General features: G+C 47.6%; 1 long non-coding RNA gene across 1 annotated transcript; it reads left to right on the plus strand.

Moving 5' to 3' along the window:
* Positions 1-5693: 5693 nt before the first annotated feature.
* On the plus strand, positions 5694-7631 carry LOC123100477 (uncharacterized). The gene is made up of 3 exons (XR_006448408.1): positions 5694-6285; positions 6532-7285; positions 7397-7631. It is a non-coding gene; the product is annotated as an uncharacterized lncRNA (long non-coding RNA).
* The last annotated feature ends 5982 nt before the right edge of the window (positions 7632-13613 follow it).

The raw sequence follows: 13613 nt of genomic DNA on the forward strand, positions 1-13613 counted from the left end.
CCCGCAATCGGCCAGGCTTTCGTTCAGAAGAGACTTGGTCATGTCATCAACAACGTCTTCGGGTAAGTCGTCGGGACTGTACCGTAGAGGATCATTGTTCAGGCCAGTGTAATCGCACATCAAGCCGGGGCGTCGGCTTAAGGGGATAACCCGCCAGACAATCCAAACCCGGACCAGATCAATGCCATTTAGGCCGTTCCCAGAAGAGCTTTGATCTTGTTGATGGTGGGAGCAAGTGGTTGACGTTCAGTTGGAGATAATTTATCTGGCAAGGGGTGATTTGACTCCAGTCGCAGGGCGCGAAAGCCGGGCAGAGGGTTCTCATCAGCCGGAGAAGTGTCTTGACAGTAGAACCATGTCTAGTTCCAATCTTTAGGGTGAGTTGGCGGCTCAGCATAAGGGAAGAGATAATCTCTCCGTCGTTGGATTGAGATTCCGCCGAGTTCCAAGCTGGGCCCATTGGCACATTCGTTTTGGCGGTTCAGATAAAATAACTCTCTAAAGAGTAATAAGCTGGGTTCTTCTCCAAGGTACACCTCACAGAACACTTGGAAATTGCAGATATTTGACACGGAATTGGGTCCGATGTCTTGAGGTCGCAGGTCAAAAAAGTGCAGGACGTCTCTGAAATTTTTTGAGCCGGGTGGAGCAAAGCCCCGGTTCATGTGATCAGTAAAGATGACAACTTCCCCATCCTTGGGTTGAGGTTTTTCTTCTGACGGATCAGGAGCACGATAGGACATGACCTCTTTCTTCGGCAGATAACCAGTCTTTACAAAATCAGCTAAGATGCTATCAGTGACGGTGGATGTAACCCAGTTACATGTGATGGGTGCTTTGGGAGCCTTGGGCGACATTATGAAGGATGGAAGCCTATGACAAAATAAAAATTTCCGGTTCAAATTTAAGCCAGAGAAAATACTTCAATTCATATTCAAGATGGCGGCTTACGAAGGGGCCTAATGATATATGGCTAATTGTGTCAGATTGTTTAAGCCGCCATGGGAAACAGTAGCAATTAGATTATTTAAATCCACTATGAGTGATCAGGATCATTCATTGAGCATTGCCTCGTTAAGCCGGCGGTAAGAGCCATCATGGATAACGGATACAGTTTTTGCCTAAGTGTCGCACAAACAAGTTTCACAAGTTGCAGCTGTTATTTTGGATCAAATGGTTGTTCAGGAAAGAAGATATCCTAGACCTAAAAACAGGTACAGATGAGTTCGTGAGTTCTAGTGAGGCCTCTGCGCGAAGGAAAGGGATCTGCCAGTATTAAAAATGGACGCGAAATAACTACCGCATAAGTTTCCATATTACTTTTGGATCAAATAAGGCCGCAGTGGAAGAACTACGAAGAAACCGTGATGAACCACGAAGAACAGGGAAGAATTTGGAAACCCTAATGCAGATCTGACGTTCGAGAAGGAGGAGACTTACGGCTGCAGATTCACTGCGGAGAATCGCCGCTGTTCTCTGGTCGATTCAGGTTGATGCAGCGGCCAAGATTGACGAAGATGAGGTGCTCTATTACGGCGGCGGCGGCGGAGCTCGAGCGGCAGCAAGGTCGAGAGAGGAGGAAGACGATAGGAAGGGGGAGAATGAGAAAAGACCTGGTCGTGCTTATTTATAAGGGAGGACTGATAAGTGGGCGCGAAAAACGAGGAGGCCGAAAACTTGATTACCCAGCGGCTCCGACGCCTCGATTTTCGGGATGGTTATTAAGATAAAGATCCGTTGGGATATGACAGAATAAAAAAATAAATTTAATGGAAGATGATGTCATGGCGGGTTATCAGGAATCCAGAAGATGACGTCACGGCGGGTCATAACTTTTGCACAGACAGAAGCCAGAAGTTTTCTTCTTAAGGTATTGAAGATCGACATGAACCAGTTCAAATCAATCTGGGGCCTAATGTTGGGGATATAACTACTGGCGTAACCCGCCCAGGAGGGGCCGGGTTACGTTATGGTAATTCATCATATGAAGCCCAATATCAAAGCTTGAAGATGGCGGTTCAATAAAGGGCCTAAAGCCCGTAGTGATAAACTGCCGTAATGGCGTGACTTGTGTTGTAAGGCAAGATTAACTAGTTACCGAGCCGGATACTGTTTATAAGCCAGCCGGGACTCTGTAGGCCGCGGGGCGTCAGCCCGTGTATATAAGGGGATGACCCGCCGGCGGCTTAAGAGAGATAACATCAAATCGGTAGCCAGGCATAGCGGATTCGCTCCCTGGTCATCGAAACCCTAGTAATTCCACCTCAACTGGAATAGGCTTTTACCTTCACCGTAAGGGGCCGAACCAGTATAACCCTCGTATCCTTTGTCCCGCTTTAACCCATTTAAGCTTCCTAGTTGCGTTGGCTCCACGACTAAGTCCTTTCACAAGGGCATCTGCCGTGACTATTCCACGACACCCGGCCTCCCCCCTGATGGCCCTTCCGGCTTCTTCGACTGGTGGAGGGCAACGACGGCCGTCGTGCCAGCCTGCCTCCGCAAAGGGACGAACTCCATCATCATCCTCAACTCTTGGGCACTTTGGAAGCATCGCAACGCAGCTCTCTTCGACAATGCTGCACCCTCCTACAACAAGCTTATCGAGGACATACAACAGGAGGCGAAACTCTGGGCAAGAGCAGGCGCCAAAGGGCTCGACAGGATCATTCTTGTAACATAACATGTCAACTTTGAGGCTGAGCATCCTCCCTCACTGCTCAACTAGCGCCTAAGCCCGACATCTCATGTGTACGACGCCTATGACGCTCACCCCTGTACTCTCTCCCAACCTATCAATGGAATGATATGCAACTTGCGTATTCGGGATAATGCAAATGAAATTTGTTGGATGACGGACGAAACTAGTCGTTGGTCTTCCGGGATTCACTGAACGAGCTAAACAAAAAACCTAAAACGCAATACTGTAATGAGCATAAGCACACTTGAGACACGTATGAACTGAGCTGAGCACAGTTGGTGACTCGGTGCGCCATTAACAACATCTACGACCGGACTGGGCAAACCGCGGACACGACTGCGGACAGCGTCAGCCCGGTCCACAAATGTTCGCATTTGTAACCTTACTTTTGAAACTCATATCCATATCCATGCAAACACATGCACACTGAGCATCACACACAAACAATGAGTACCGGACACGACTACAAATTATTCTTACATAAAAATAAGTAGTCCAAATATATTTTTTTCTTCGAAAAGGGGACATGGCTCCGGCCTCTGCATCAGAACGATGCATACGGTCATATTATTAAAAATAATCAAAAAGATCCACAAAGGTCTTCCGCTTTGAAAAGCAGAAAAGCTCACAAAGAGCAAAATTTAAAATTTGTTCATAATGCATAATTGAAACATAAAAAGCGTGGTTCAATGATTTCCAGCATGGATCTACATATACTCCACAAGATCATTGATAAGTTGCATGTGCGCATGTTTTTTCTCGAATACACACGAGTGTGCGTATCATTCATTATAGAAGTTGGATGTGCGCATGTTGATCGCGAAGTTGTCGATGCATATCAGTTTAAAGTTATCATTATCCTTCTCCATGGCAGTCATTATGCGCAAGAACAAAGCTTGCTCAGCTGGAAGCGACGCGACGTCGAAAGAAACCTTCATGATATGTTGGGTCCAATGTGAAGTAGTCCGTGTACAAGTCGTGCGTCAGCGATCCTATCACGGGGAATAACTACTCTCTGGCCCTTTATCGAACCCTTGAAGTTCAATACGTGTTCCTCTTCCTTCTCAATTACTTTTTTGATGCTCATTATCATCATCATTTCAGCATCTTCATCGTCCAATCCAACGATTAGATGAACTCTTTGTATATGAATTCGCCAAGGTCTGTGTTTCCATAGCCATCATCCGATGATGAATCCATCGGTGACCTACAAATGATCAAAAGAATAAAAAAACTGTTCGGGTATTTCATCAAACACATAGAGGGCAAGGTGTATGTCCAGAGGAGTTGGACGTACCGGGGTGCCATTCGATGGCTGCACGGTCAGAGGCGTTGTGGGTTGGGGTCTCCGGTGCAAGTGTTGTGGGTTAGGAACGGTGGCGAAGCATGACGACATAGCTACAGTGGCGACTATGCGGACGAGGCATGAAAGAGGAGAGAAAGGGGATATATGGGATAAGAAGATGGTCATTTTCAAGCGATTTGGCGCGGGCCCTTGCTGCAAGTCCTACGTAGTGGAGCATCCGGACATCCTCATATCCGCCTCATATATGAGCTTTGTATGAGAGTGTCGGTTATTCTAAACGTTGAGACATGTTTGTCCGGTTCGATTGGACAATTTTTTTCTATCCGGTCAGTGGCCCGTTAGGCCGCTCGTTCGTCTGAAATGAATATGAAACATCTGGTTGTAGGTGCTCTAACATTAGCAACTCACCAGTGCAACTACAACCATCTACTCCTCACGGTATGATAACGATGGCCATTGGAGCTTGTAGTGTACTGTCCAAAATGTATGTATGTGGTGCTGACCGGTGAAGCCAGCCAAGATTCTCTCGAAGTGCACTGTATGTCTGTCCGCCGCAACCAACCAGGAGCAGCGCCGTCGCCCCGCGTAAATTACCCATTTTAGGAAAACGGTGGCCAAAATTCAGGCACAGGGGTGACGCAAACGAGCAAAACGTGCACGTCCTTGAACTCCATGTAGTATGTCTCCATCCACACACTAATCGCATAAATGTTGGAACAGCTTGTGTAGTTACTTAGGCCTAAAGTTTTAGTCGGGTGGATGCAAATCAAACCATTTTGATCTTGATCAACGCGTGTTCATTCCAAACTGTGCGTATTATGGACAGTGCAAAGATTAATTAATGTGTAACGAAAGCAACAGGATGACGCTTAATTGAATCGAAGTTGTGAGCAATTTTGCAGCGGCCTGAAAATTAGGTGCGTGCTAAATTAAGCCCTATACCTTGCGTGCACCATCAAGCGATAAATCAAATTGGCGTAGTGCGATCGATCAGTGCGGTGCTAATTCTATCAATAACCCAGATGGTCTACCCGGCTTCCCTAGGCATCTGTGCGTGCAATCGACATGGGTATTTTTCTTTTCAGATTTTCTTTAGAAAGCTTTCGAGTTTAGCTGGTACGGCAAAGTGGTGGTGTTGTTCTAGTAGTGTAGGAATAATATCTCCCCTCTCTTTCCGCAAAGTTCTTGTGTAGGCCGAGCTCCGGGGTACCCACTATCTTGTCCTTTGGTTTGCGTTGTGATCTGTGCTGCAAGGAACATCACGAGCACACCCTCGGTCGGCGGCAGCTCCATTAGCAGGAGTTCAGATGCCTATGTGAATAGTAATTCAGTGCAGGTATAGGTCTGCACACAAGTCACAGAGGTCTACCTTTTCTGGCACTCTCCGCCTCGTGGCCGATGCCTGACGCTGGTCAGCCTGCGGTCCAACTGACACGCATGGGACAAAACCACTTGACACGCTTTTTCCTCCATCCCACCTCCTGCACACCATTGACCCATGCGAGAGAGAAGAGTGGTTTTTTTTTTCTGATACAGAGATATGCTGTGAGAAGAGTGGTTTTTTTTTGGCAGAGAGAATCCGCGAGACACAAAGAGAGAGAGGTGTTGTGAGAGAGAAAAGGAAGAGATAGAGAGGTGCTGTGATAGGCGGGAGAGAAGAGAGAGAAGGTATTTGTGACAGTTCAGAGAGAAAAGAAGGAGAGAGAGACGTTGAGGTCCAGAGAGAGAGACCCACTACAACAAAATAGCCATGTAGAGATGTTTTCAATTCGACGCTTTTGTGTACGTCTCATTACTAAAATCCACTTGGTGCATATGGACGTTTTTTGAGACGCACAACACATCGTCCCTTGATATTCCGATTAACAAAATCTGGGTGGTTCCGTATATTTTGTTCAACCACCATCGCCCACTAAAAATAACCCACCATCGGCCATACATCGTGCGATATGGGCTAAGAAGATAACTACCGTGAAAAAAGAGATCGATCTCTCACCTCTAAACCTAGCGCCGCCATGCCACGCCGCCTCCTTTGCCAAGCTCCTCTCCTTCCTACACCGGACTCGCCATCCTAGGTCCACCGCCATGCGCTCGCCGGCCGCCAGCAGCAGCCCCGGGGACGCTGTCCTCCTGGTGGCGGCCCAGCCCCAGTACGGCCGTCCTGCAGGCGGCGGCCCAGCCTCAGGAACACGGTGATTTGGAGGCCATGAGGGATCCTGCGATCGAGCGCACAAGGCCTGGTCACTGGATCTTTAGCAACAGCTTGGCCAGTTCATCGTAGGTGAGTCGATCTACTTTTTCTTTTCAGCTGTTCTATCAATTCATTCAAAGTAAAAAATTGGAGCCTCTCCCTTCATGCGTAATTAATTGTGGAGGAGAATCTGACACTGCACGTACTTCAGATTATCTATATTAAGATTAGGACAACACTACTTTGTCTTTTTCCGAACTCATTTTTTACTAATTATACCACTGGTTCAATTTAATGTCGATCTTACACATAGCTTTCTTCATTGTTTTCTCCAAGATTACGGACACTCACGTATGCAGGTGTTTGACAAACAACCTCTGAAAATACCCTGATAATACAAGATGGTCAGTGTTCTTTACGAACCTTTCTTTTTCATGCGGTTAATAATTAAAGCTCGTGTATCAACTATCAAAGCACCTCATTCCCACCATAAATGAAAATGAGAATTTTGCGCCCATGTTCTAATATTTTCTGGAATAAGCATGCCTTCTACTATCATACATGTAGTTTCTCATCTGCAGAAACTTTTCTCATGTTATCTGATAAAGAGCGCTCCCTGGATGGATATATTATCATGTTTGGTAAGATTTAATCATATATGCTTATGTGAAACGTCTGGGTCACGTGCCTTGCACTATGTCTGGAGCAGCTAAATGGTGTGATGCTCACTTATGTAGATTTTGTATTAGACTGAAGATTATTAAGGTGAACTACCATGAGAATTTAGTCTTTTAATGGTAAACTATCATCCTATGTAGAGCTAGTATTAAGGCTTAGATATTATTGGTGTCAACAACCATGAGAACTCAGTCCCTGTATGTTAAACTGCTGTTATTTCTGTACATATACTTCTTTGTAAATTGTTGTTATTTTTTCTTACAAATATACTTCATGCATTCTCACCTTAGCGAATCCATCAATTACATCAAGATTTATCTCTCTTTTTACAGTATGTCTCTACACTTCATATGGTTACATGACATCTACCAAACTAGATTGAACTTCTGCAGTGCATGTTTACCTCGATGTGGTATGTAAATATCGCTCTTCTCTATTCTTATGGTTGTCTATTCAGTGAAGTAAAACTTACTACTAGAAGTTCCAATGAATTTATTTATATCTCATTTGCCTTTCTTTGCAGAAAAAACATCTATGTACGAATTTTAAAGGCAGCAACCACAAGGATAAACTAGAGAGGCAGAGAAAACAAGGATCTATTGTTCCACTATCAACATGTAGATACTACAAGTCATATATGTATCAACTAGTTTGTGAGACATGTAATTATTTTATAGACGATGTGTACAATTGACTTTGTAAACTACTACTGGCTCCCTCTCTCAGTTATGCTGTAATACAACATTATTATTTTGTGCGATGACATACAATTTTTTAATATATTCTGATATGTAGATGAGAGTCAAATTATTTGGTATTAGCAAGTAATTTCATTAACCGCAATTGAACAATAATTTTTTATACAATATAAATAGGATATATCATATATGCAGTTGCATCTAGTATGAATTTTTCAATGCCCCTAGGGGCATAAGGATGCTCTCTAAACGTCTCATACCATGTAGACACGCTTTGTAAGGACGCTCTGAAAATGCCTCATTTCCATGTAGACGCGCTTCCTATGCGCCTCAACTGTCTTTGAGACGGTGCGTGAGGAGACGCTCATGGGACGCTTCAGTGAGCGACTCTAAAATCTGCTAGAGATGATTTAATGCGCCTTTAGCACCTACATTGAGTGTCTCTACATGGCATTTTTGTTGTAGTGACCCCGGCGGCTTGCTCGGCCGCCCCAGCGCCAACCATGCCGGCCCCATCTCCACCCTGCATCGCTGGGATTCGCGCTGACACCTCGGTGCCGTGCTCTCCCGTCTCCAGGGCCAGCTCGTCCACCGGGTTCTCCGGCACGCGCTCGGAGCCCTCTGAGCGAGTTTCACTCTCTGCTCAGAGCTCGGACCTCGATGCATCGCCGCGCTCCACTCCTCTACCCGGCGGTCCACGACCGTCCTACGCCGACGTGACACGGGGCCAGCTCTTCCCCGGTCCTTGCGATGCTTCCGCATCGCTGGATAGGTATGGCTCGGCGGGCAGTTCCTCAGATTCCTCTTCCATGCCGGCCCTCGGCGAGGGGGCACCGCTCGATCCTGGTGGCTGGACCATGGTCCGCGGTCGTAAGTCAAGAGCTTATCCCGCGGCTCCCTTGCCTGCCGGGATTCCAATGCCGCTCATCCCGCCGAAACCCCGCATTTCTGTATGCAAGCCTCCCCCCTCCAGCAAGACGCTCCTCCATAATCTGCCTGTAGACGCTTGTTGCTTCAAGTGCCTTTCTCCTCACCATTTTATCGCTAACTGCAAGAACCCAGTTCGTTGCCATCACTGCCGCCAAGCTGGACACATAGCTAAGGAGTGTCGTGCCCACAAGCTCCCGCAAAAGGCATTCCTCCCACCCTCCATACCTCGCCGCAAACCACCCCCTCCCAGTGACCGCTCTCCATTGCTCAAGAGGTTGCCGGCCAAGGCACGACTGGGACCCCTGTCAACAGCTGCTCCGTCGCCGGTTCATAAGCGCCTCTCCTTTTCGGACCCTGAGCCGTCCCCACCCAGCCGATTGCTCCCCCATATACTGTCTGCTAATGCTTGTTGCTTCAAGTGCCTCTCTCCTCTCCATTTCATCGCTAGCTGCAAGAACCCCGTTCGCTGTCATCGCTGCTGACAAGCTGGACACATAGCTAAGGAGTGTCATGCCCATGAAATCCCTCAAAAGGCACCCCGCCCACCCGCCATACCACGCTGCAAGCCACCCCCTCCCAGCGACCGCTCCCCGCTGCTCAAGCTGCCGGCCAAGGCACGGCTTGGACCCTTGTCGACAACTGCACCACTGCCGGTCCATATGCGCCTCTCCTTCCCGTACCTAGGGGAGAAGGTTCAGATACTGGACCGTCTCGTCTTCCCCAGCAGCCCCCGAGCACGTTCGTCTTGCTCCGTCGCTGCGGAAGTCTCAACCACCCCTCCTCTTAGCCCTAACGGTGACCGGACGGTTGCGCAGACGGCACGCGCGCCTCGCCTGGCCTGCAGCTCGACGCCGTTGGTTTCGGTCCCCCATGCAAGCGGTGCCCATGCTCCTTGTGATCAAATCGCAGCTGAGCCTGGGTTAGCATGTTACGCTTTGCCTGCCAACGCTGATGCTGCCACTTTCGAGGTTGCCGAGCCCATGATTGAGCGAGAGCCTGTGGTGTTGGCTGCGGCAAGGCCAGCTTCCTCTGTTGGATGCATGCTCACGGACCTGCCACCCGTTGTCATGGCTGTTCCCGCTTCGCCGCTGGGGCCTTCCTCTGATCCCGTTGAGAGCCTCGAGACTTTGACTCTTAACGTGGCAGCCATCATGGAGCAGAGTGCCACTGCCAAGTCTGGCCCGCCTGTGACCTCCTCTCCGGCCGCCCCGCTTCTGGCAACAATACAGTACCAGCCCATTGGAACCCCCTCACCCATTCAGCAGTTCATGGGCCTGGTTGGAGAGCCTATCTCGCCTGGACTACTTAGGGGCCCAACTTTCAAGCCCATCGCGACTCCACGGCACAAAGTTGTTCCTGTGGAGGCGGATGCAGTGAGACGCAGCCGCCGCCTTGCCAATCGCCCACCGGAGTTGCAGGGGTCATCTCTCACGCTGGCGAAGAAACTGGTCAGCCGCCGCCTCGGGGTTGCGCTCGACGAGCCCGACTCTGACCCCGCCGACCTGCTAGCGCGCTACGCGAGGTATTTCCAGACTCCCCTCAGCGCTGCCCAGATTCAGGCTCTCATCGAGCTCGCATCCAATGCCTGCGGTGGAAAGAGGGCTGCTCGTGCCGCGACCACTCGAGCTCGTGTGGTATCTTTGTATTTATACTACTGTGCGTCGTGTTTGTTTCCAATGAATTGCTGCAATTTGCTAGTCTGGAATGTCAGGGGGCTCAATTCGGTTGCTAGAAGAGCTGCTGTTCGTGCGGTTGTTAGGCATAATGCTGTCAGTATGATTTGCTTGCAAGAAACGAAGATGTCAACCTTTGATTCCAGTCTGGTCTCTGAAATCTGTGGTCCTAGGTTCACTGGATTTGCTTTCTCCCCCTCTGAAGGTGCTAGTGGAGGTTTGCTTGTTGCATGGACGGATGACTTGTCTGTTAGCTCCACCCAGTGCTCTAAATCCTTCATCTCTGCTAAATGTACAAATGTTGCAACTGGGGTCTCTTGGCATCTCATTAACGTGTATGGTCCTCAGGCTCATGTGGACAAGATAGCATTCCTTGCTGAACTGCAAGTGATGTGCCTGAACTCGGCTGATGCACTTGTTATTTTGGGTGATTTTAATTTGATTGCTTCTGCTGCTGATAAGAACAATAGCAACATCCATAGGGGATTGCTCAATGCCTTTAGAAACTTCATTAATGTGCTTGAGCTAAAGGATATGTATCTTCATGGCCGTAGGTATACTTGGAGTAATGAGCAGTTCAATACTACTTTGGTAAAATTAGACAGGGTTCTTTACAATCAGCAATGGAACTCTGCTTTCCCCAGTGCTATACTCCAAGGTCTATCCTCTGCTGCCTCGGACCACTGCCCTTTGCTACTCATTTGCAATTCTGACATGAAGCCCCAGAGACGTTTCAGGTTTCAGAATGTTTGGACCAAGCTTGATGGCTTTACGGAGACTGTTAATTCTGCTTGGGATAATGCTGTGACATCCACTGACCCCTTTCAGAACTTGCACAACAAGCTCACCCTTACTGCTAAGAAGCTCAATTCATGGTCCTCCTCTATCTTCTCGGATATAAAGCTCAGAACGCTCATTATTAACGAGATAATATATCAGTTGGATGTTGCTAGAGATTCCAGAACCCTCTCCTGGGAAGAGCACACTTTTAGGGGAAAGTTGAAGATGATGCTACTTGGGCTGGCCGCTCTGGACAGATGTATTTGGAGGCAGAAATCTAGGTATTTAGGGTTAAGAGAAGGCGATTGCAACACCCAGTTTTTTCGCAAGAAAGCAACATCCAGAAGGAGGAAGAATATTATTCCTAGTCTGTGCGTTGATGGTGTTTACATTGCTGATCAAACTAAGAAGGAGGAATGTATCTGGTCTCATTTCAACAGTCTGCTTGGTACCTACCAACCGAGATCTGCTGCCTTGAACTTCAATGCTCTAGGTTTTCAGCCTTGCGACCTTTCTCACCTGGACAACAACTTTACTGAGAAGGAAATAAAGAGTGCTATTTTTGATCTTCACCCAGAAAAAGCTCCCGAGCCTGATGGATTTACTGGGCACTTCTTTCGAAGTTGCTGGGACACCGTGAAGCCGGATCTATTGGCCGCTTTCTCCCACTTCCAGAACCTCAACTCGCAAAAATTGTTCCTTCTTAACAGTGCCATCATCACTCTATTGCCCAAGCATGCTGGTGCTAGCAGACCACAAGACTTTAGGCCTATAAGCCTTATACATTTCTTTGCCAAGCTCGTTGCCAAGATTCTTGCGACTAGGTTGCAACCTCAGATGGATAAGCTTGTTTCCCAATGCCAAAATGCTTTCATAAAGGGTTGAAGCATCCATGACAACTTCGTGTATGTGCAATCCATGGCAAAGGTGCTCAGACAAAAAAAAAATTCCATCGATTATGTTCAAGTTGGATCTGGCCAAGGCTTTCGATTCTGTGTCTTGGGAGTTCCTTCTCAGCCTACTGGAATTTAGAGGGTTTGGGCCGAAGTGGAGGGAGTGGATTTCTGCTCTTTTCCTTACCTCCTCTACCAAGGTCTTGGTTAATTGGGCACTTACCGATCAGATTCTGCATCGCAAGGGACTTAGACAAGGGGACCCCCTATCCCCCCTTCTTTTTGTCTTGGTGGTTGATTGTCTTGGTAGATTGATGAATACAGCACAAGCTCATGGTGTCCTAGCCCCGCTTGGTACACAGACTATTAGACACCGGGCTTCCATTTATGCCGATGATGTGATTATCTTCAGCAAACCGCTACTCTCTGAGATTAATGCCGTCTCTCAAATTCTGAACCTCTTTGGCAATGCCACTGGTCTGAAGACTAATATGGTTAAGAGCAAAATCATTCCCATCCAATGCGAGCACATCGACCTCTCGGACATTCAGACTGCACTGGGATGTCAGCTTGGTAGTTTCCCTTGTACTTACCTTGGGATGCCACTGTCTGATAGGAGGCTCAAATGGCAAGATCTGCAGCTTCTCATTGAAAAAATTATGAAGAAAATCGCTGGGTGGAAGGCTCGATGGATTTCTACTCCTGGGCGTGTCACTCTTGTAAGATTTGTGCTCTCTGCCATGCCCATCTTCCAGTTGCTGGCAGTGGAACAACCCAAATGGGTTATCAAGCAGATTGATAAATTGCGAAGGGCTTTCTTATGGGCTGGTTCAGACTCGGTCAGTGGAGGCAAATGTTTAGTGAAGTGGTCTCTGGTTTGCTCTCCCCTGGAACTTGGTGGTCTGGGAATTCATGACTTATACAGACAAAGCAAGGCTTTGAAAGTGAGATGGCTTTGGCAGAATGCTTCCTGTCCTGACAAACCTTGGCATGGGCTACCCCTACCTATCGACAAGGAGATCAAGAATCTTTTCTGTGCATCTACGTCCTGGGAGATCGGCAGCGGCACTGGCATATCTTTTTGGCATGATCACTGGCTTGATGGGATCTCCCCTTCCTTGGCTTACCCCAAACTTTTCAAACATAGTAAAAGGAGGAACATCACTCTTTCTCAGGGTATAAACAACAGATTTTGGGTCACCTTGATTAAGCCAAACCCATGCTTTGAAGTGATTGCTGAGTATTTGGACTTTTGGCATCGTGCTGACCAGGTGGTGCTCTCCCAAGCCGATGACAAAATCATTTGGAAATGGACCTCCAACAAGATTTACACTGCTAATTCTGCATACCATTGCCAGTTCATTGGCCGGATTTACACCCCTCTCTCACAACTTATTTGGAAGATCAAGATACCACAAAAGGTGAAGTTCTTTGTGTGGCTCGCCATTCAAGGTAAATGCCTAACTGCAGATAACCTCGCAAAAAGAAATTGGCCACACAACCCTGTGTGTCCACTATGCTGCATTGGTTTGGAGTCTGCTATTCACCTTTTTGGAACTTGCCCGTTCACTGCTGCTGTATGGGGTTTCTTTCTGACCAAATTCAGATATCGATTTGACCTCCGACCAAGCTATGATACTAACTCTTTGATCCAATGGTGGCTTCACACTCTGGACAATATTCCTTTGCATCGACAGAAAGAATTCTCATCTCTTTGCATGATCATCTGGTGGCAGGTTTGGAAAGAGAGAAATAACATAATTTTC

The sequence above is a fragment of the Triticum aestivum genome, chromosome 4D (genome assembly GCF_018294505.1).
Source record: "Triticum aestivum cultivar Chinese Spring chromosome 4D, IWGSC CS RefSeq v2.1, whole genome shotgun sequence".
NCBI classification, from domain to species: domain Eukaryota; kingdom Viridiplantae; phylum Streptophyta; class Magnoliopsida; order Poales; family Poaceae; genus Triticum; species Triticum aestivum.